Source organism: Acipenser ruthenus, chromosome 20, assembly GCF_902713425.1.
Source record: "Acipenser ruthenus chromosome 20, fAciRut3.2 maternal haplotype, whole genome shotgun sequence".
NCBI classification, from domain to species: domain Eukaryota; kingdom Metazoa; phylum Chordata; class Actinopteri; order Acipenseriformes; family Acipenseridae; genus Acipenser; species Acipenser ruthenus.
Window position 1 is genome coordinate 6,522,133 of NC_081208.1, and position 23,821 is coordinate 6,545,953.

At 38.4% G+C, this 23,821-nt stretch overlaps 2 protein-coding genes across 2 annotated transcripts in view; one reads left to right on the plus strand and one right to left on the minus strand.

Moving 5' to 3' along the window:
• The window catches only part of LOC117425895 (alkaline phosphatase-like), a 36,100-nt gene extending 26,919 nt beyond the window's left edge, over positions 1-9,181 (minus strand). Inside the window, exon 1 of the mRNA XM_058993336.1 lies at positions 9,027-9,181. The gene's annotated coding sequence lies outside the window, so the exon portion shown is untranslated. The remainder of the gene's footprint in view (positions 1-9,026) is intronic.
• Positions 9,182-12,322: 3,141 nt separating this feature from the next.
• The window catches only part of LOC131698848 (endothelin-converting enzyme 1-like), a 42,281-nt gene continuing 30,782 nt past the window's right edge, over positions 12,323-23,821 (plus strand). The window contains 1 exon segment of the mRNA XM_058993344.1: positions 12,323-12,469. The gene's annotated coding sequence lies outside the window, so the exon portion shown is untranslated.

Sequence of the window (23,821 nt, forward strand, 5' to 3'; positions counted from 1 at the left end):
GTCTACCCCACTTAAGTCTATATTGTTTAATTGGATATTCCGCCTAAGGCTGTTCAATTGCAAAATACAAAAACTATTACCAATGCTGCATCATTACATTTACCTCGTTTAAATGTGATATTGTAAGTGTATATTACTGTATAGCGGTGATACTTTTCATACAGTTAGCTGAACGTGTGCATTGTAAACTGATGTAAACAGACACGCGTTCAATACATTCCTGCTTTAAAGAGGCTGCAGAAAAGGAAACTGAAAGACTTTTCATTAAGAGACTGTAAAGGACTATGATGTGCTAAAATGAACACAGCAATTGTTAAAGGTACGTATGATAATGATATTATCTCTGCCTTTTCATAATCAAAGGGTAGAATATCATAGTACTGTATTTCATTGGAATTGTAAAGCTTTTTTTTGTAGAATCTCATTGATAAATAAAATAAAACAAAATACATACAGGAAATTACCTAGCTTGCTCTCCGTTTTGCCTCTCAGAAGTTCATGGGCGTACCCAAAGGTTTGATTTTCACAGCCAGTCTGCAGGTGAAGAAGCAGAGCAAACCCAGAACCACAGAGAAGAGGATACCGGAGAACACCGTGGTGAGCAGGACTCCGACCTCCTGCGGCCCCAGAGAAAACACGCTGGTGTGGGGGAGAGGGGAAAGTGGGGGGCCAGGGGGCCTTTAATCAGTGCGAGACAGAGATCTCCCCAGCCGTGCAGACTCCCCACAGCTTCATCCTCCTCCTCCTCCCGGTGTGCTGTCATTAACCAGCCCCAGACATAGTGTCACAGCACGGAAGCCAGATAATACCTGACAGGGATTAGCATGAAATCTGCTAGCTACTGCAGCACACAGGTAAATAACCCGTCAGCCCACATACTGTTTACATACAGTATGTTTTCTTGTGTTTCTGTGACTGCTCTCGACTTACACCTTGCAAACGACGAGTTGGATTCATTTGGAGGATTCATATGCCTTTCTAATGGTCGCGGAAGAAGCACTCACAATCACAGATTGTTATAACAATAAACAAATGTGAATGGGAGCCTCTGTGACGTTTTTTTTTTGTTGTTGTTGTTTTTTTTTTACTGCAGCAGACAGATTCCATTGATAATATTACTATATCACTCACAGTATAGGAGGCTGTGTGGTCCAGTGGTTAAAGAAATGGGCTTGTAACTAGCAGGTCCCCGGTTCAAATCCCACCTCAGCCACTGACTCATTGTGTGACCCTGAGCAAGTCACTTACTCTCCTTGTGCTCCATCTTTTGGGTGAGACGTAATTGTAAGTGACTCTGCAGCTGATGCATAGTTCACACACCCTAGTCTCTGTAAGTCGCCTTGGATAAAGGCATCTGCTAAATAAACTAATAATAACAGTACGTTGTGTTTAGAAAGTCAGTTATGTTTAAGCTACTAAAACACCCAGCCCAATGTTTAATCAGTTTATTCACACTTTCAACCAAAAATGCTTTACTGTAGAATCAAAGGTCTACTTGTAATCTACTGCATACCATTCCTCCTTGTTACCAGCGCTGTCAATTTATCTAGCATCATAAATTATTCAAAAACAAGATTGAAAAAGTATGAAGCCTCAGATTCTTGCAAGAGCAAAGCACCCTGCAGGCAAGTCAACGGCTCAAACAGCTGGAGTTCCAGGATATAAAACATGAGGAATAATGTATGTCAATTTACAGTGGTAGCCAGCTAAAAGAAATGGCGAAGTATGTTGCAGTATTTTCCTCAATAAAATTGAGGTCAATGATATAAACAGTTTAATTAACCTGTCATGCATCTTCTGCAACCTAACTAGAAACGGATTTGCCACAGATGTCTACTGAAATGCAATGTTTCACCAGTAGGTTTCACACGCTCTTAGGTCATCTAAGGCCATCTTCTAAAAGGAAATGCTACTGCATGTAATGGGTTACCCAGCCAGGTATTTGATACTGAATCATTGGAATCCTTTAAGGCTTGATTTGACAGTTTTGAGATCAACCAGCTCTTTCGGATGAGACGTAAAACTGAGGTCCTATTATAAGTGACAGCATAGTTCAGCCCCAGGTCTCTGTAAGAAGCTTTGGATAAAAGTGTCTGCTAAATGACTAAATAATAATAGGAAGATCCTTGATAGGTCTTAATATTTGTTTCAGTTGGAAACTACCAATATAAGTTTTAATAAACTCAACATGCATATGGAATATGAATACAGAATTGCAACACCCCAATTGCATATCTATTGTCTGTTAGCATGTAATGAACTTCATATCAATTGAAGACTTATTTATGCAACTCAAAATTAAATGAAAACGTAAAAAAAAAAAAAATAATAATAATAATAATAATAATAATAATAATAATAATAATAATAATAATAATAATTAAAAAAGAATGGCGCACTGCACCTTTAAAAAAAACCCACTGATCTAAAAATAAAAAAAAGACTACAAAAAAATAATAATTACGCAATGTTCTGAAATGCTTGGCTGTAAATATTTGTCTTTGATCATGTGTGAAGATACTGGGCACAGCATTACAAGTTCTAGTTAAATCATCTTGCTGTCTGCCTTTAATATACAACGAGTGAACAGATTGATTGTTCTTTCCAGCATAGGACCGGGTTTGATTCCATGATCACAGGGTCTACAAGAGATCAGAGGCTTTCTGTAAGGACTGCGTGGTTATCTTAATAATGTCACAATAGCGGAGGTATTTAAGTGCTTTGAAACATTAAACAGAGGCACAATTTGTTTCAGGAATTATTCACATGTTCCATTTCATTTTAAGATTACAATGTAGAAACACCTGCCATAGCACAGTCAATGGGGGTGTAGGGACACCATGGGCACGTGGAACAGCAAAGGTCTGGGCTGGCATCCAGTCTGTAGGGCGTTAAATATTAAGGGCCATATTTTCAAAGCGTTTTACTGTAGTCTTTAATTAACTTAAAATATATAGCTTAATTGTTTGCTTTTAGTTTTGTAAAATTAAAAGGTGTTTTTCACTTTTCAAGTAGGACTGAAAGAAAACACATTTAAAATATACCCCTAAATCGCTTCAGATGTGTTGCGGTGAAGCAAAAATGTAGCACTGAAGTATGTGCAAGGAGTCACTGAGAAATGCTCTTCACTAAAAGCTTTCAAAAATCAATTTAACTTTAATGACTACGTCTTTCCTTTAGAAAAATGTGAAACCTACGCAATGACGACAATACATTTAAGACTTACTGGAATGATTGTGTTAGTTTTTTGTGCTTTCAAGGTTTTAGGGCAGCTAGAATTCTGGCACATTGCATTAAGAATAATGTCAAACCAAACATTTTTTGTGGTGATGGGTCTATAACAAGTATACAGCCGTCTGTCTTTGGGCTTGCCAGCAGTCTGATATTGATGATGCACCAGCACAAACATTACATTAGGAGCAGGCCCATCAGTGCTGCTTGTACTACTGTAGATTACTCAGTGGTATGAGGGGGATTCACTGCATGAAAACTGCTATACTGTACACAAGGACAAACATACAGAAAGGTTTCTAAACTTAAACTGTGCTCTTGACTGCTTCCTCTCCAGCTATCTGTCTAGGGCTCCCCACTTTGTTCTCAGTAAGAGCACAAAGCCTGCACTGTATTTAACTAGGAAGTAAGCCAAATGTGTTGCCTTGTTAAATAAGCCACCAATGGACTCGGTTACTCAGGGCTCTCCAAACTGTTCTTCACTGTGTATTCAGCCAGGAGGGTGTCCTGCGGCACAAGCAGTTTCCATTCCCTCCTCAAGGTCCAGGATACACTCCTGCTCTATGGAGTCTCTTCCACAAGAGATGCCAATGATGGCGTCAATGGAATCTCTGTCTATAATTGTCTTAATCTGTATGCTTTAGATTATGGGGCATGAATAACCATGTAATTACAATGTAATCACTGGGTAATTGCAGATGGTTCCTACTCTTACTTCGACAATACCGTGTAATTACAGGGAAATGGCCCTTTGAACAACATGTTGTTATCTGATGTAATTACATGGTAACACAATCAGGCCATTTCCATGCAAGTATAAACTCCACTACCAGTTATTATATAAGAGCAGAAACTATTGGCAGTTATGATTTTATTATCATGTTATTTTATGGTTATAAGTAGTAAACACTATATGTGCCATCACCATGTTAATTTCTAACCAATGAGAATGCAGCATTTGGTTTTGACAGGTCCCCTTAGCCAATCAGAATCGACCGTCTCCCAATTCCGGTCATATGTTTGTAGTCTTTAAGCAATTCCGGAAGTCCCACCCTGCCGTCCTGTAACGTTTTGTAGTTTTAATGCAAATATGGAAATCCCACCTCACATCCTGTCACGTGTATGTAGTTTGTAATGCACTTCATGTCATTACAAATGCATGTCATTATTGAGAGGGGCTAGCTATACGATAAATGACTGTTTTTTAATTTAACACAAAGACCAACACAACCAATTCTTGTTTTAATTAACTTATAAATTGTTTACCATTCCCCTCTTTGAAACTGTTCTCATTCTACCTAAAGGAACTACAGCAAACTCTTGTACAGCATCTTACAATAAAACACACCACTCACTTATCGCCTATAGCCTATCACCACAGGCCAATGTAATCCCCAGCCCCTCGCTCATGAGGGGGCCCTGGCGCTTGTACAATTGTCTCTCAGTTTGCCATGCTCACACAAGAATAGACACAGCCAAAGTTTGTCACATTTTATTTTAAAACTGTTTTTTGTTTTAAAGTAAATACATTGTAACAAAGTTGGATATTGTCTAAAATATGACCGCTAATAGTCAATGTTTGTAGCATTTTTTTTTTGACGTTTTTAAGCTTTAAATGAAATAAACTTAAACATTCATGATCCGTGCATTTCAGCATAAACACTGGGTTTCAAAGTGTTTAAATACGTGCCTAACGACTGTTTTGTTCAGTTGATAATCCTTCAGTCTGTAGTTTTGAAAACTTTTGTGTTTGTTTACTTCTGCATAAGCATACAGGCCGCTCCAGCATTGCCAAGAGAGACCCAAACTGATCTTTCTGCACGGCTGGGTCAACATATGCCTTATTTTATTTGTATAAATTAAAAAATACAACAACAACTCTATACTTTAGTTTTATTTACCATTTTATGGTAACAATTTGTTTTCTTTATATCAAAATTGACTTGAAACTACAATCTTTAAAACTGTTGCTTTAAAACTACACACATGGCCCTTAACCGAGGTAAAACTTCTGTAAAAACTACAAACACATGACAGGAAGAGGTAGTGGCATTTCCACAACGCCCTCAGCACACCGGGGGAACTGCCAGCCACACTCGCAATTCTCCCTCAGTTTGTTCAGTCAGATACAGACAAGCTCGGACACTGAAAAGGTTTGACCAGAGATGCTGCTAGCCAGTGCCTGGGCCCCCTAGTTTCTTATCTTCGAGCGATGCCCTTAGCTGCATGCGGGGCACAGTTTAGTGTACAGCAGTGTTCTCTTTCCCTCAGACACAGACAAACGCAGTCACAATTAGGGTTTGTAGCATTATATTTAAAAAAATGTTTTTTTTTTATTTAAGCAAATACATTGTAACAAGTCTAACATCGCCGCAGCAGCAGCAGCAGGTAGTCAAGGTTTGTATTCTTGTGTATTGGTTTTTTAAATGTTTTAAACTCAAGGCCCTTTGTAGCGCATTTCAGAAGAGCCGTGTGTTTCTTTTACAAGTGCTTTGGTCTCAAGCTGTGTAAAATAAGGTTTTAAAAAATGCTAACTTAGTCGTGTATAAAGGTTCTCACATTTTATTTTGTTTTATTTATTTCTTTATTTATTTATTTATTTATTTATGTGGTGGTTAAGAAGTGTTTTAAACGGTTTTGCACATTTTTAGCCTTTTTTCAAAAGACACGCTTTGTTCTCTGCAGGTTTTAACAGTTCACATTTCTCCGCTTTTAAACTGTTTTTCATGTTTAAGTACACGCATTGTAACCTTGTTTTTAACATTTTACTGCTCCATTTATTTTCAAAACTTACTTTATCTTTCAACACTACACATTTTTGTTTTACTCATTTTATTTTTCAACACTATACCTTTTTTTACTGCTTATTTTATTTTGTGAAATAAAGAATATAACAAACTGTATATCCCTGTTTTCAAACTTATTTTTATTTTTGTAAAAACATATGACCGGAACTGGAAGACGGGACTTCCGGTCGATTCTGATTGGCTAAGGGGACCTGTCAAAACCAAATGCTGCTTTCTCATTGGATATAAATTAACATGGTGATGGCGCATATAGCGTTTACTACTACCACCAACATCATTTCAAAGGTAAGCAAGGCATTATCGTTGGCTAACTTCAAGAACAACCTAACTACAACATTGATATTACAACTTGAACTGCTCATACAGGTATCTCATTTCAACTTCTATGTCAAGTTCAAGCATGTGTAAGATTCAGAGTGACAGGCCATTTCCGTGCTCCTATGATCATAACACCATATCTCTGCAGAACTGTAATATAGTAGGGCAGAAATCATGCCAGTGCAGTATATATTTACTTGTGATCCTAATCTTTCTTCAGTCAATGCAAAATACCTAGTCCTACTCTTCCTATGAAAGAGTGACAGTGCACTGGCACTCAACTGAAGTGCATTAAACCCAAAACAGAAATCTTTGAGCATTCCGTGTCTGAGGTCATGGTTTAAGTCTATGTTATTCACACTGACAGCTGCAGATGCTGTAATCATGGCTGTAACTAGCTATTAGGGCAGACCTTGGTTGCTTTTCTGCATCAGCATCAGCATGTAAAAATTCTGATAAAGTACAAGAGACTCCTTGATTTTCTCTGTTGCATTGCTGTGTAACGTAGATTTGGAGTTTGAATATTAAATACCAAGCAGTCATATAAATACTGCCAGCTATCGCTTGAAACGTCAGATTGACCTCGGTAGAATGTCAGCTCAGGTTACCACACAGCCTGTAATGGCTCCTTTAGTTGACAACGTCTTCAGATTAGCTCCAGAAGTACTACTTTCGCTGTCTATTTAGTATTGGCTGGCAACAACAGTGACCAGTCCAATCCTGATACCTGCTAGTCTATTCATTTTACCAGGGTTGCTGGTTCCCGCCCGACACTTGTGGTTACTCAGATAAAGATGCGCTGATGTAAAATGTCCCCTATGCGCACTCTCCAAGGCTGCTGTTTGTATCTGCAGTTACAAACTATGTTTCCATTAAACTTTTTTTTTATGCGCTGAATCTCTTGCGTATATAAAAAGCTCGACAACTGTGATGGAAACAGGCCAAATTCGGTTAATTCATTCATGTAAAAATACGTTCGACAGGGGTGGATAAAAAATGTATCCTACCGGGACACTGCACGTAATTAAAACTTAATGACACATGTCAATCAAATCTACAGCTGGGGCCAAAAACTTTGCATATCATTTTAGGATTGTGACATACAGTAATTAAAAAAAACATCTACATGAGCATAATTTCGATATTTTATTTAACACCATTTAATCAAATAAACTACAAAATTATATCGCATAAGTCTACCGGAAGCCATAATGGCAGTAGTATTTCATGTCAGTCTTTCGTTAAGTAGCCTATATGAAAAAACTACAAAGCAGTATGTAATTCAATATGTTAACGTAGCATTGGAATTAACATTAGACTTTATGGTTAATTCTACAGGGTGCTGGAAAACTTTTGGCCAGATATAATTGCGTTAATTCAACTTAAATAATGACACATATCACATGCAGGGGCCAGCACAGTCATGTTACATGACGGACACCTTACAAAAATACTGACCTCACTAGACATGATCATATATTTTGTCTGTTAGTCCACTCTTATGTACATGTAATTATAATATAAAGTAAACATAGCCTACATCATAATGCTGTGATAGTATTACTGATGCACTGTCTGATTGAAACCACATAAGTTTCAGTACTGGAGCATCATTTTGTTAATTTTCCAAACAACTGAATATGGTTGACTCTTGTCAACTTTGATCAGTACTTTCAGCACACATTCTGCACACAAAGGGTAGTTCTACCGCTGATTTCACGGTTTAGCAGAAAAGGCAGTCGCCAGATTTCTCATTGTTCCTGGCAATAGTTTATGCACTACAGAGCAGAACTTGGAGTCAATTTGTGTGGCCATTTCTTTAAAGACGCTACCTGTTGTAAATTATAACAGCTTTTACCAAACTAGGCAAGACGGCTCATTGTGTGAGTCTTTTTGGTCCAAGCTTACAAATGCCGCCAACACTCCGGAGGTGGTCTCGAGTCCGGTTCTCTCGTACGGTACTAAACGCTGCGTAGTGTGGACGCTAACCGTATTTAACACTTCTAAGCCGGTTTAAAGGCAGCTAATATGTTTTAAAGGCTTTTTTTTTTTTTTTAATCAAACGTTTATGAAAAAAAAAAAACATTATTGAAAAAATAAAACAAATAGGCAATCTATTTCTCAATACTGGAGTTGAAAGTCAGCTAACTCGAATAGGATTTGCTTTAAAAAATGAATACATTCCAGTGATAAGAAATGTATTTACAGTACCGGTGTGTACAGTAGCCTTCAGTTACCCGTACCACAAGCACAATACACAGAGTACCACGTTTTAACGCATATGGAACCACAAAATAACACCACCCCGGTTCTGATAATAAGTAGCTTATAATATTCATTTGTTTTAGAAAGTATTTACTTAACCAGTCTTTTAAGTGTTCAGATCAATAAAACCAAAGGGAATGTACAATAAAGCGTCCCAGAGAGAGAGAGAGAGAGAGAGAGAGAGAGAGAGAGAGAGAGAGAGAGAGAGAGAGAGAGAGAGATGGTTTTTCAAACACTTCAACGTTTTCATTTAATTTTAAATCTAAATACCGATAGTATTATATTGCATGTAACTGAAACTGAAAAAATGTGAATGCTATAGTCTATGTGTTCATGTTTTCTGCATACAAAAGACTAAAAATATAGTGTGTTCCCCAAAATTATATTTAGAAAAAGCAAACTTACCTGAAAATATCTCATTAGATGATGTTCTTGCAAACTTTTTACGCAATAGGGAATAGCTACCGCTCATAAACCCGCTTTAATACTCCAGAGATGGGCTAAAAGTCGCTGGGTTGCAGGAGCGCTCTTGAACAATCACACATCAGCTTGTATGTCTGAATCAGCCAATTCTCGACCCTTTTATCCTGGCGGCTTTGGTCGGTCTTGAGCAGCAGGGAACCCAGCTAACTGTGCAGTGGAACCAAAAAGGACTCACAAGTAGACCACTGGCTCCCCCTGCCGACGCGCTGGCAAATACAACAACGAACTATTTGTTATGAACCGGTACCCACGCTGCACATGTAGTGAAGGGGGGCTTCATGCGGGTTTTCTTTATGTAAAAAGGCTTTGATTGCTGTTATTTGTATCACTTTTCATCACCCCCCCCACCCCCCCCAAAAAAATTGCAATATAATGATGGGCATCTGTTTAAGACCATTGCTTTCTAGTATCCCAGAATAGATGATCCTTTTGTGTGCATGCTAAAAAAAATACTTGCTTACCGTTCTGTTCAATCATCTAAATCAGTGGTTTTCAAACTTTAAAAAAAGCTCAAGTACCCCCTTTACAATTTTAGCTCCACTGAATGGTACCACATTTACAATAAAAGGCAGAATAACCTGATTACTACTTTTTTACTGTTTATTTAATACGTAATTTATCACAACCGTTTGGGACTGACAAACTGGTGGTTTAGGACAGAATACGAAACCGTAATTCTTAAAACTTTATAAATCTTTGAATGCACAGAATCAAAAGACAGTATTTAGGAATATTTTCAGAAATACACGTATTCGTTTTCAATCAGGCAAAATTATTATAAATAATCCAAAATAATCTGCACTGTAAATGTTTATCACGTTACCATTTACATAATTTTTACAACATCAAAAACATAAACCTCAAGATAAAACTACAATAACTAACAAAATTTAAGCAAAAATAAAAATGATCCGAAGGGACGGTATACTCGTTTGCATTTTATGTGTTTTCTTCCTTAGTTTTTCTTTTGCAAGTAAGAAATGTATCCTTTTTTGACTGGAGAAACGATACACAGCATTATCTCGATGTCCTCTATCAAAAGGTAGGGCTTTATATCTCCTACTTAGGACTTTACATCTCCTACGTATAACTTTCCTATGATTTCTTCCCACTCTTATCATGTATGCTGCTACATGAATTCATATTGCATTGACATTACAAGTCAGATTCAGTTACAATGGGCAACACACCAATTGTAGGCGCTCCATTTCAAAGACCCCTGCTGTATACTAAGCATTGTCTTTGTTGATGAATGTGCATCTGTCCCTCCAGATCAATTTAAATGCTTTGCAGTCCTGTCGTGTCCTGGCTGTTGTTAGTGGCCCTACAACCTAGTGTTATGGAAAGTGTTTCTATTTTAATTTTTTAACCACTGAACAAAGGTAACATAAATACATTCGTTGTAAATACAAGTATTAGTATTAAAAAAAACCATATTTAATAGAATCGTTTTAATATGTCTTCAAGACCTAATACAATATCCGGGTATGTACCGTAAGTACAGTCTTCAGTTAACACCATTTAATGTGACAACATGAAAAACAAACAGTGCTGCATTATATATAATTGTAAAGAATAACTGTTATTGTCTGTTAACTGTTATTGATCTTGCTTTATCGTTTTCATTACTTCATGTCAACAAACATGTACTTTAGTAACAAACATGCCCTCCCAACATTCTACAGAAGCGCTGCTGCATTTAATCACCACAAGGTGGCAGTGGAGAGAGATGAGCCTGTATTTGAAATCCCTTCTTTGAAGATAGCCATTGATCTCACCGGGCCGGGTCTGATTCCCTAAGCATTTGCTTTCAACATTTTGATCCCCAAACCACTGTAATTTGACAGCATCCCAAATCAAAAACAGTTAGGAAGAATTACTGAGTGCGTTTACCAGCCCAGGACTGTAACAGCTCATGGGTGTGTTCAGCTATCAAAGTAATCAACATGCCTTTTCATAACAATCTTTCAGTGGCTTCATGTATTCATAACTTAAAAACAAATATAAGGCACCTTGCATTAGCTTTTGAACTACCAGTGCGGTCCGTATGATACTTCACTTGATGTGTATTTTCAACCCTCTTGTCTGCAGTATTGATCGAATTACCCTGCAGGATGCATTCTGTGCTTCAAAGACATTTGCATTGGTTTTAGCCTTTGAAGTTTAAAACACCCAGTGACTCTCTGCAAAGATTTGGTAAAATATTAGGGTCCATTTTCAGTAGGCTTAACTTATATTGTGGATAACTGAGTCTCACCCTGAAAATAAGAAGGATGCACAGCAAGGCAGCAAACCCCATTACTGCAAGCACTTAGCCTTGCCTGCTTCAAAAACATAACGCTGCCAGTTCTGAACAATAGCCTACAAATTAACGTCTTGCACATGTCAGAAAAGCAATGAGAAGTAACTAAAGCTGAAGAGCAGCTCCTGGACTCAGGCTTTAGAAAATAACAACAAAATTTCAATAATTACAATAAGAACCAAATTAGAAATATCATAAAATGCATTTGAAGCTCTTACTGTTCAAGTAGCAATCTCCTAAAACCTCTGTGAAGCCATAGCAAAACATGTTGCATTGCTCATTAGAAGAAGAATCGTTTTATTTTAAATAATAAATCTCCTGCTATCTGCACCACCAGTCCCTCATCACCCAGTTAAACATCAAGATCTAGTGTGCCTGCCTTGAAAGCATACAATTGCAGTAGCCATTAAATCCACTACTGTCATTTAGATTAACTATTGTCTACTGAGGATTACATAACAACAGTTAATCAAGTACATAACCTGGAATGGGTGAAACTGCTGTGCAACAGGAGTCTGATGTCCAGCCGTGAATTTAATTATTAAAATCCTTGTAAATGAATTTAAAAAGTCGTAACAGGGAGATGCAGCTTTTATATAAAAGCACATTAATCAGTCGTGTGAGGAACATTAGTATTTGCAAAATGCTGGTTTGTTTTTTTTGCAGTTACTGCTCATGTATTAAAGAGGGAGCGCATTTGGTCTACCGTACTTCGTCCTTGTTTATGTGTACACTCTGAAGGCACTCTCTCTAGGGTTAATTTATGGAGCTAAAGAGGACCCACCCCATATGTGCAACCTAATTGGTAGGTCCATCTTAAACGCTGCACTTTTTGTTCAGGACATTGGTGCAGGGAAGTGTCAATCACTGTATTTCTTGGCTCGCTTTCAGCGTCCTATCAGATTGCATCGATTTCAGCAACAGTGTCTCTCTCGCTGGGGTACAGGCGTTCGGTCTATTTAACAGCAAGAGCTTGCATTCTCAGTCTTCTAGGACTGAACATCGCTGCGGGAAGGAAACACAACCACCACAACCAGTAACAAGGCAGTCAGTCGAGATCGTGGTAAGTGGCGTCTATTAGTGCAATAGATGTTAAACCTACTTCTTTTTATTTATCACGGAATGCAATACCATGCCATGTGCTATTTTTAACAAGTTGGAGATTCACTTAACGTAGACCCATAGATAAGGGTCCTTTCACATGACGACACATTGTACAGTTAATAATAATAATAATAATAATAATAATAATAATACTAATAATAATACGGGGGTTCATTGTAATCATTGTTCAAATTGTTCTGTGCATTGCGCTTTCCAAAATAATGCGGATCTATCTAAAACTCAAACTACAGTATACAGAACTAATGGAACAGTATGAAAGGTTATTAAAAGAATGTTGTGAATATGAATGGGTGCAACTATGCACGAGCGTCGCTACACACTGGCATTTTATATTGTTAGATGGAAGTATTGATCACACAGTTTGATACTAACGTGTGTATCTTTAAAATATAGGTACTGTAGAGGAGGAGCACAGGGCAGTAACGGAAAGCGCCTGTAAAATATGTTTATTGCGAAATCGTTCTCGCTTACCATCACTTTTTAATAACTTAATAAACAAGTGCTCGTTTCTTGTAATTGTATAGCAGACTTCAGCGTTTGAATATATGTTCCAATCATGTGGGGGTTCCCCCCCCCCCCCCCCCCCCCGTTTTTTTCTTCTTGTAATTTGAATTAAATTAGAATGTTTTATGGTAATGAGTAACTGGCGTCGACTTCCATTTTGCATGGAAACTCTCATTTAGTTTGATTTCCTGTCCCTCATTATCTTACCTTATTAGGCTTTTTTTTTTTTTTGGAGTGACACTTTTCACTGCTGCTTTATTTTAAACATAAATTTCTAACTATATCGTTTCCAAAAAATCAATTATTCAACAATATTGAGCCGTGGACGGGCAGCGTTGTAGTTGCACAGATGTCTCTATTCACTTGAAGGCTCTGTACAGATTACTGTTTGTTTGCTTAACGCTGTATAGCTGTTACAATACAGCATATGGTTAAAGCCACTGTCTACATAGATTTAATCCTAAGTTTAAACCAGATGTATGATTCATACCCAATCCTAGCCCTCTGGTTATACTCTCAGTCATTATCAGAGGGCTCATTTTCACAGGCTATATTTCTCTGTTGTATGGTGCTTGCAGTCACTTTGAGTGTTTCTGGGTTGTGTTGCTAGAATATCGAGTTATTTATTATCATTTGTCTCTAAATACCTGACTTTTAGCTTGTCTGAAAAATCCTAAATGCCGGGACTGAAAAGCTTTCCATTCATGTGACCTTTCAACTCTACCACCTACACTCTCTCTCTCTCAGTTTGAATCGAAATCTTAAATTCTGAGGTTTTCTATCAAAATTAAAGTAAACCTTTTGCTAATTAAATGATCTTGTTACCTATAATATAATGATGTATTAAGTAGTTTTTTTTGTTTTAAATTGACTCAAAATGTATGTAAACAAGCAGACACGACCTCCCTTAAAGTTTCTTAGTTACACTCTATCTTGTCAATGGCTGGTTAGCACTATCCACACACAGTGTGTCTGGCTATACTACATGCAGAACCCCCATGGAGTATATGCAGACATTCCATAGCTGTCTTATGTTCTACTTTGAACTTTCCTTGTTCTTGTTTGGAAGTTAAAGCCAATGTAATGTAGTAAGTGACAAGTTGTTTGACATGAATGTAGGTCTGCAGTATGTGATTACTGAAACAAGTGTTAGAGGCTAAAAATGTACTTAACCATTTAGCTGCAAAGTATTTTTCCCAATGCCATAGTCCAATGAGAGAATAATTGGTAGCATATCGGATTTGGCACCGATAACGTAAAATGTCGGCTAATTTAGTTTTTAGCCGATTATGTGCACCGATATTTACTGTATGCTTTAACTTCTCACCTGTTTTGTTTGGCGCATGTACTATGAATTTCCCAGCTGTGGCAGAAGCTGCAAGAACGTTTCTTTCTGCTCGATGTGGCAGTGCTGTTGACAGCTTGTTTATTTAGTGCTGCTTCACGTGTGGAAGAGAAGGGGAACAGGATTGTATGTGACAAAGAAAACGTTCCCGTCTCAGACTTGCTGCAGCACTACATCTAACTGGGAGCAGTTTTATGTTTTGTGGGGTTTTTGGGCATTACATTTTGTGATTGATTGATTGATTTATTTATTTATTTATTAATCTGCATTCGTGTATAGACATCATTTTAAATCAGAACATTTATGTCTCGTTTTGTTAAATTCTATATAGCCGTGATAATTTAAGCTTGGTAGCATTTAAGTAGTGTGTATACTTAAAAAAAAAAAAAAAAAAAGCAGTAGCAATTCGGTTTACCATTGCATAAACTTAGCTATACTACAGGAGTGGCCACACTATTGAAGGTGGCTTTACATGTCACAAAAAAAAATGTGTTACTGAGGCGAACAAGGGTTTACGTACATACTGACAGTGAATCTTTATGGCAGTCATATACTGATGAAAGTTTTATTAATATTGACGCAAGTCAGCATGAGGTCCTGTTTTCAGAGAACGTTCTGGTACACTTGGCTAATTAAAAAAAATATAAAATCCTGCCAACCTGACCTTGGGTGATGTTTGTGCTTTTTTTTTTTATTTTTATTTTTTTTTTTTTTTTAATTAATTTGCTGAATGCAGTTTGCTCTTGCTAACACTGTCTGCTGTGTTTTGATATGGGTTCAAATTGGTTCAAACTGGATTGAAAGCTTGGAACTCGTGGTGGGAATACATCAACCCAACAAGATTCATGGTTCTAAATCTAAATCTGTGGACTAAGTAAGTAAGTGAGCAATATTTATCTGGTAGGAGAGACGAAGCAAGGTCCTCAATCTGCACGCATTCACTGCACACAGAGAGTATGTCAATCTGCACGCATTCACTGCACAAAGATAGTATCAAAAATCTGCATGCATTCACTGCACACAGAGAGTATCCTCAATCTGCACGCATTCACTGCACAAAGATAGTATCGTCAATCTGCACGCATTCACTGCACAAAGATAGTATCAAAAATCTGCATGCATTCACTGCACACAGAGAGTATCCTCAATCTGCATGCATTCACTGCACACAGAGAGTATCCTCAATCTGCTCTGGTGATATTCTTTATCACTACTATTTTACAGGTAGATATTCTGTCTGCGTCTCAAGGTCGCCTTCTGTTCATGCATGAAGCAGTTAAAGTGAAGCCAGGCAGCTTCACAGATAATCACTGCATGCATAAACAACATTAGACATAATTTAATAACTGACAGACCTCAGGAAGAAGATACAGCTAATCTTTATACATGCAACCATTACATCCCCTGTTTTCATATGCTTTTTATAATCCATGCTCGTTTATTGATGAATATTGTGTTTAAGATTGGTCAATGTAATAAAGTGTACTGTGTATTGAGGCCTCGAGGCTAGGAAACTGTGCTGACAATTCTAGCTTGTTAACAAACCTGGAGCAGAGAGAACTGGATCTCCAGTCTAAGCCAGTACATTTATTTTTGATAAGCTTGGTATCAGTCCGGGTTCGCTACAGACCTCGGGCTATTATGGAATGCATTTTTGGATGGTATAGTATACTAAATGAGTTGAAATATTGTTTCAGGGCCAATATTTTTGGAGCAGTATAGTGCAAGCTGTAACTGGTTTGTGTATGCCCTCTGTGCCCCCTTGGAAATAAGATTATGCATCTCAAGGATATTTCATAGAATAAAATAAATACAGTATAGAAAACTCACTACTGTGGATCCGAGAGCCAGCAAATTCAATGCAATCTAGTGTAGAGAACTCAGTACTGTACTGGGGACCTGAGAGCCAGCTAATTCAATACAGTCTAGTATAGGGAAGTCAGTACTGGGGATCTGAGAGCCAGCACATTATTAGAGCAGAGAGCTCTGTTTTGAGAGCCAGCACATTATTACAACAGAGAGCTCTGTTCTGACCTGCAGTGCCTGTGTTCGTTGGCTTGCCTGGTGAAGTGTACATTTATATTTAACAAACAAACCAAACAGCGACAGTATTTGCATGCTGAAAAATCTTTTGTTTCACGTGGGAGCAGCAAAATGCGAATTGCAGCTTTGACTTTCATTCTGTATGGGCTTTAACTTGTCGGTTATACAGGATAGCTCCATTGGGATTTGGGACGTGATTTTCAGGGGGGTCATGTCTAAGTAAGTGGAAGAGCCCTATTCTAAGGTCACATGTACTAGTTACTTCAAGTCGGCAATCTCCCTCGTAAAACATGCATGAATAAATTGTGTGCAGCTAGTTCTTGTGTATAAATAACCGATATGTCAGATAGGCAATTGTTAACAGATATTGTAATTGTTACCAAGTAAAGGCGTTTCTTTATTACCCTAACCCCTAGCACAGAAAAAATGCATGTCGATGCAGTGCTTGTGTTCTCGAGAACAAGTGTGGGGCACTTGCCCTTTGTTTGCATGGAGAACGTGACTCCATGACAGACCATATGTTCAAAACGTTTACTCCAGTTTAATCAACTGCTATTTTTTTGAAAGATTAAAAATTCCACAGTAATGGACAAAACTGAGAAACAACCAAACAAAAAAATTGCGTGAAAGACTAATTACTTAATTACTTGAAAGTTTCATACTAGTTTTGTTAAGTCAATAGGGGTTTTTCTCCTTTAAAAAAAAGGGGGGGGGGGGGGGGGGGGAGTTAAAGACTGGAGTAAACTCTTTGAACATGTGACCCTCTGTGAATATTTCATTGGGTGGTGGAGGGGCTGGGGGCCGCAGTGGGCTAATTCTGTATCCTCACATGCCTCGGGTGGTTCAGATATCGGTCTGGGTCACAAGTGAAACGAGTTTGGGGGTCTCAACTTAAACCCCAGTGGTCCATGTCTAAGGGTGTAAGGATTAGACGTGCATACAGTAAAGTAAATTCAAGACGGCATATTATTTAATGGTTTAGTGATTAAGTTAAATGTTGTCGGTGTCTTTTTAATGTGTTTTACATTTGTAGAAACTTCACACCCACGCTTTGTTTTCTGAAAAGAGGAAACCAAAGACAATGGAAAGGTGGCATTTCGCAGCAGAAGTGAATTTAACTCTAAGCTGTAGTCTGTCTTTCAGAGGACTGGTGAACTCTCACCCAAACTCTATTTAAAGCGAATACCACCTTGGTGTTTAAAGAACCACTACAACAATGGACCCCAAACACATGTCTGTATTTGAACTAGTACAAATTTTATCACTTCCCAATAATAAATACTGAGTTGAGCGAAATGGCATTGTAATTGCAGATCGATCATAAGTAGCATCCCAAATATTTCAGAACCATCAGATTAGTTGGGTAAATAGTATACATTGCCTATTCTCATTGCTGTACCTGCTGTGTTGATAGAATAGAAAATGTCAGTTTCGAGCTGTTAAGCTCTTTTAATTTGAAACGGCCAAAAAAAATGTATAATTAGTACCTAGTTACTTCAGTGTAAAATAAACCCAGCAGCCTATCGAATGATCTTCTATAAAAAGGAGGACAGAAACTCTCTTGTGTATGGTTGAATGTGTGTGGTTTTTTTCAGAAGCTATTTGGTTTGTTTTTAAATGATGAAAAAAAATGTAAGGTTCTGGCGAGCCTCCTTATCAGGGTGTTTCTGAAAGGAAGCGGAGAGGAAGATAAGCTTGACTCGGGGGTCAGGGGTCAGCCCCGCTCCTTGCAGTGCTTCAGAGGTCCTGCTTATTGAGTACAGGCTGTGGAGGCCTACCTCATTCAGACGTCTCTGTGCTTTTCCCTGTGGAGGTCTTGTAAACAAAGGGAAACGGGAGACGATGGCTGTGCTTCAATTCCTGCTGTTTGTTTAGATTCTTCAGGAAAACCTGCTACTGATTAACACTAATGCTGGATTATCCTTGTGTGTCATACCCACTAGAAATGCAAGTTCAACAGTACAATGATTTGGGAAGCAGTAAAAGTAGAGGTAAAGTAAGGGGAGGTTGTTAAAACCTTGAATGTGCCATTTTAAAGTACAAACAGTTTATGTAAATTTATATATAATGAACCGCTGTGCTGAAAGTGAAACAAGCCTCAGGGAGATCAGATCGGATTCCAGATTTGCTGCTTTTAATTACTGCACTAAATAAAATAAAATAACAGCGAATCCCGGTTTGGGCCGGGGTTCACGCCAAATCAATAAATAAAAATAACTCCCTTGCTCTCTCTGCTCTTTCTCTTTCTTTCCTCCAACACTCTCGCTCGCATGCTCTCGTTCTCTGTTCTTTCCACTCTGGGCTCTTTCACCGCTTCACAGAGAGGCACTCTCTTTCAGCCTTTATCTCTGTCCCTAACGTATTCTCATTTTGTTGATCATTAATGAACATTTCTGCCCCGTGGGTGTTGTCGAGTGATTGAAAACGAGACATATTGTGTTTGAATTGAAAGTGATGGTCTCGAGGAGTCGAATGGGTCAAAGTTCAAGTATATTTTCCTCTAGAGGAATTATCACTTTTTGACGTCACTACTGTGGTATTATGCCTTTTTTTTTTTTAGAATGGCTCAGGATGCAAATATAGCCTTCATCCATGTATATATATATATATATATATATATATATATATATATATATATATATATATATATATATATACAGTACTGTGCAAAAGTTTTAGGCAGGTGTGAAAAAATGCTGTAAAGTAAGAATGCTTTCAAAAATAGACATGTTAATAGTTTATATTTATCAATTAACAAAATACAAAGTGAGTGAACAGAAGAAAAATCTACATCAAATCAATATTTGGTGTGACCACCCTTTGCCTTCAAAACAGCATCAATTCTTCTAGGTACACTTGCACACAGTTTTTGAAGGAACTCGGCAGGTAGGTTGGCCCAGACATCTTGGAGAACTAACCACAGTTCTTCTGTGGATTTAGGCAGCCTCAGTTGCTTCTCTCTCTTCATGTAATCCCAGACAGACTCGATGATGTTGAGATCAGGGCTCTGTGGGGGCCATACCATCACTTCCAGGACTCCTTGTTCTTCTTTACGCTGAAGATAGTTCTTAATGACTTTCGCTGTATGTTTGTGGTCGTTGTCATGCTGCAGAATAAATTTGGGGCCAATCAGATGCCTCCCTGATGGTATTGCATGATGGATAAGTATCTGCCTGTACTTCTCAGCATTGAGGAGACCATTAATTCTGACCAAATCCCCAACTCCATTTGCAGAAATGCAGCCTCAAACTTGCAAGGAACCTCCACCATGCTTCACTGTTGCCTGCAGACACTCATTCGTGTACCGCTCTCCAGCCCTTCGGCGAACAAACTGCCTTCTGCTACAGCCAAATATTTCAAATTTTGACTCATCAGTCCAGAGCACCTGCTGCCATTTTTCTGCACCCCAGTTCCTGTGTTTTCGTGCATAGTTGAGTCGCTTGGCCTTGTTTCCACGTCGGAGGTATGGCTTTTTGGCCGCAAGTCTTCCATGAAGGCCACTTCTGACCAGACTTCTCCGGACAGTAGATGGGTGTACCAGGGTCCCACTGTTTTCTGCCAATTCTGAGCTGATGGCACTGCTGGACATCTTCCGATTGTGAAGGGAAGTAAGCATGTTGTGTCTTTCATCTGCTGCAGTAAGTTTCCTTGGCCGACCACTGTGTCTACAGTCCTCAACGTTGCCCGTTTCTTTGTGCTTCTTCAAAAGAGCTTGGACAGCACATCTGGAAACCCCTGCCTGCCTTGAAATTTCTGCCTGGGAGAGACCTTGCTGATGCAGTATAACTACCTGGTGTCTTGTTGCTGTGCTCAGTCTTGCCATTGTGTATGACTTTTGACAGTAAACTGTCTTCAGCAACCTCACCTTGTTAGCTGAGTTTGGCTGTTCCTCACCCAGTTTTATTCCTCCTACACAGCTGTTTCTGTTTCAGTTAATGATTGTGTTTCAACCTACATATTGAATTGATGATCATTAGCACCTGTTTGGTATAATTGTTTAATCATACACCTGACTATATGTCTACAAAATCCCTGACTGTGCAAGTGTACCTAGAAGAATTGATGCTGTTTTGAAGGCAAAGGGTGGTCACACCAAATATGGATTTGATTTTGATTTTTCTTCTGTTCACTCACTTTGCATTTAGTTAATTGATAAATATATACTATTAACATGTCTATTTTTGAAAGCATTCTTACTTTACAGCATTTTTTCACACCTGCCTAAAACTTTTGCACAGTACTGTATATAAAAAGTTATTGTACACCATATTATGTTTTTCTTTTTTTCTATAGGAAGAGATTTGACTTAAGAATTAACTTTAAATAATTAAAGAATCTTTAGCGATGTGTTATGAAAATGCTTTAATGGCACACAAACGCTCTAATTTCAGTGCCTGGGCACCGATGAAGCCATCTCTTTTCCTTGTTGTGTCAAGGCAATAATAAGTCGAGGGTAAATCCAAATATTTTTTTCTGTGCCTTCAAGCAGTGTTGCCAATTTAGTGACTTTAAGACTGACTTGGCGAGATTTGTTGTCAAAAGCAGCTACAAATCTAGCGATTTTCAGGACAGTCAGCAGAGAATTTCACAGATATAAAATAGATAACGTTTCGATTATCCTGTATTAGCAATGTTCTTTTTATCCCAGTGAATCTGTCTGGCACCATGTTATTTGATTTCAAAGAGCTGATGAGATGTATCCTCTTGGTGCAAGCCCACCCCCACAGGATGAGTGGTTCAGGCAGACAGGAAAATATTGATAATTTCCTTTTTGTTGCAGACCATACCATTTAAAATATTGGGTGGGGGTGGAGACTTTGTACCAAGACAGTGCTTGTAATAGAAGTGTGCAGTGGAATAAAATGGTGTAACACTAAAGGGTTCAACCATACAGTAGTTTTCTACGTTGCAGGTAACCAAGGCTAATGCCCTGGTTAAAGTCAAACAGCTGCAGATGGAAAGTTATTCAATGCTTTAGAGGGAGTTCAGGGACTCAGAAGTGTGTCAGGGCTGTTTAACAATGAATCAAATAATGATATTTATTCAAACTGCTCTCAACTGTTGTTGAAGCCAGTTTAGAACAGTTATATGAAACTTTATTTTGTTTTACTGACTGAAAAATCTTAAATCACATAAGGTAAAGCTTTGGGAGTCTGTTAATGGTTTGATGTTTCCTTTTCTAAAACATAGTTCGAATTACACTTACTCTCGGCCAACTGTTGCTACTGTAGAGAGTTGTTCAGCCTCTTTATCCAGGAATATAAAACCCTCAGTAGAGGTACATTTACAAATCCTAAAAGAAAGCCCCTGTCACACTGGCACCCCTAACCCGGGTCCCAGAGGATGTGGATCTATACGCTTTGACCCGAATTGAGCGAGACAAAATGCTTGACAGCAATTCATGAGCCGACGAAATAATAAACAGCCACACCTGCGTGAAGGTTTCACTTCCGCAAGGAACATTTCTGTTTATTCTGTTTAGCCATATTGAGACACACCATGAGCCAGATCGCAGCAGGGATGAAAAGACATTTGCTCTAATAAACATTTGGGATGACGGTTCAATCCAGAGAAGCTTGGATGGAAGTGTCTGTAACAAGCTGCTTCCGGGACATTGCTACGCGCACTGTGTACTTGCGTCTGTCACCCAGGTCAGCCCTGCTTTGTCAAAAGCAGTGTGAAATTGCTTATCCGACCCGCATGACACCGGGTCCTGCCCGGGTAGGTTCTGACCCGGGTAGAGCATGCCAGTGTGAAAGGGGCTTTACTAAATTCAATGACAGGCGTTTCGACTAAAAGTCTTTCTCAGTGTCTTGTGGAGCCCAAATTACAGTAGGACCTAGTAGCTACATGATTAAAAGAAAAGTGGGGGGCCAAGTTTGCCCCAAATGGATCTTGATTAACTTGGCCACTTTTACATTACATCTTTACAGATCTGCTTCTTTTTTGTATATAACTTGGCTCCTTTTGCAGACAAAACAGATAAGAACTGGTGCAACATCACAAAAATAACTGCAGTGCCTAGGGTTTAAAAGTAGCATCAAAATAAAGGGAAGGAAACCCTGCGACTCAAAAAATACTTTATTGGTTAAACAATGTGTTTCAGCTTAACATTGCCTTCATCTTTATTCCCTTATAAAAGTTTACCATGGTGAAAGCGCAGCAAAGTGTAAGCATAGTGAAAGAATGCTAAAGCATAGGTAAACATTGTAAAGAATTGATCAATATGGTAAAGCATATTTATAAACAGTGCAAACTAAGGCAAACTATGGTGAATGCATAGTGTGACCATGGAAAAAACTAACTTGGCATGGCAAACTTCTATAAGGGTTCTAATTTTTTATATGCCGGAGAAGTGTTTTTGTACATTTTCTTTAGTACTTCAGCTCTGCAATGTGAAGCTCAAGCAGTGATATCAGTTATTATGGTTCAGAAGTGATCAGCGAGACAGGCCATGTAATCATTGTCCTTGTGGATTCTCTGCTCGCCGGTCTCGCGCTGGCTCGTGTCTCTGTCTGTTGATAGGAGGTCTTGGTGCAGATGTGCTCTGTTTGCTCTGGGTCCTTGGCTGCTTGCTGAGGAAAATTCTGAACCTTTTCTCAAGGCCGTGTGATAACACTCTGAAACTGCCGTTATAAATAAACCCTGGCCCTCAGTGCTGAAGGCCAGATCCATACATTACACAGTAATATAATATGGGCTGGAGTCTCAAAGCTATTTTTTTTTTTTTTTCTGAATGGATAAATATACCAATTAAACGTATATTGTTTATTTATGGTTTGGAAACTTTGGGTGTGTTTCTCCTGTGCTAATAACAAAACTGGAGTAGTAAATAGCTTTAGCAATCTAGCACTGTACGTGTCTGAAATGTATGTTGTCGCAAATTTATTTTATTATATTTTTAGATATAGGTTAAGGCTGTGGAGGTGTGGGGGGGGGGGGGAGGATGTATTGTTTCTCTGTCAACAGCCAAAAGTAAATAAATATTGCAGTATCTGTGTGATAACTAATTATTCACTCACTTGGTTTTACGATAACTGATACAAACTTAGTGGATAATGAATTGTAGCTAATAAAAGAATTCTATAAGTCTTACCCATGATGCACTTCCATTTGCTACATAGTTCTCAATTGTGCAGTTTTTATAGGAACACTTGCTATAACAAACACGTATTGTTATTTTAAAAACAGACACCTGCCGCTACACTACGTTCTCAGTTTGTCTGCCTGATCTTCCAGGAAGTCTGTTACTGCTTGCTTGGTTATTTCACCACAGCAGTGTCTTCTGGGTCAATGCATGTTACTGGCTGGTTGGGTATTGACGGGAAACGAGAACAATGTCCCTACAGCTAACACGGAAGACTGTAAACAAACTGGACTGTCAACACAGTCTTGATA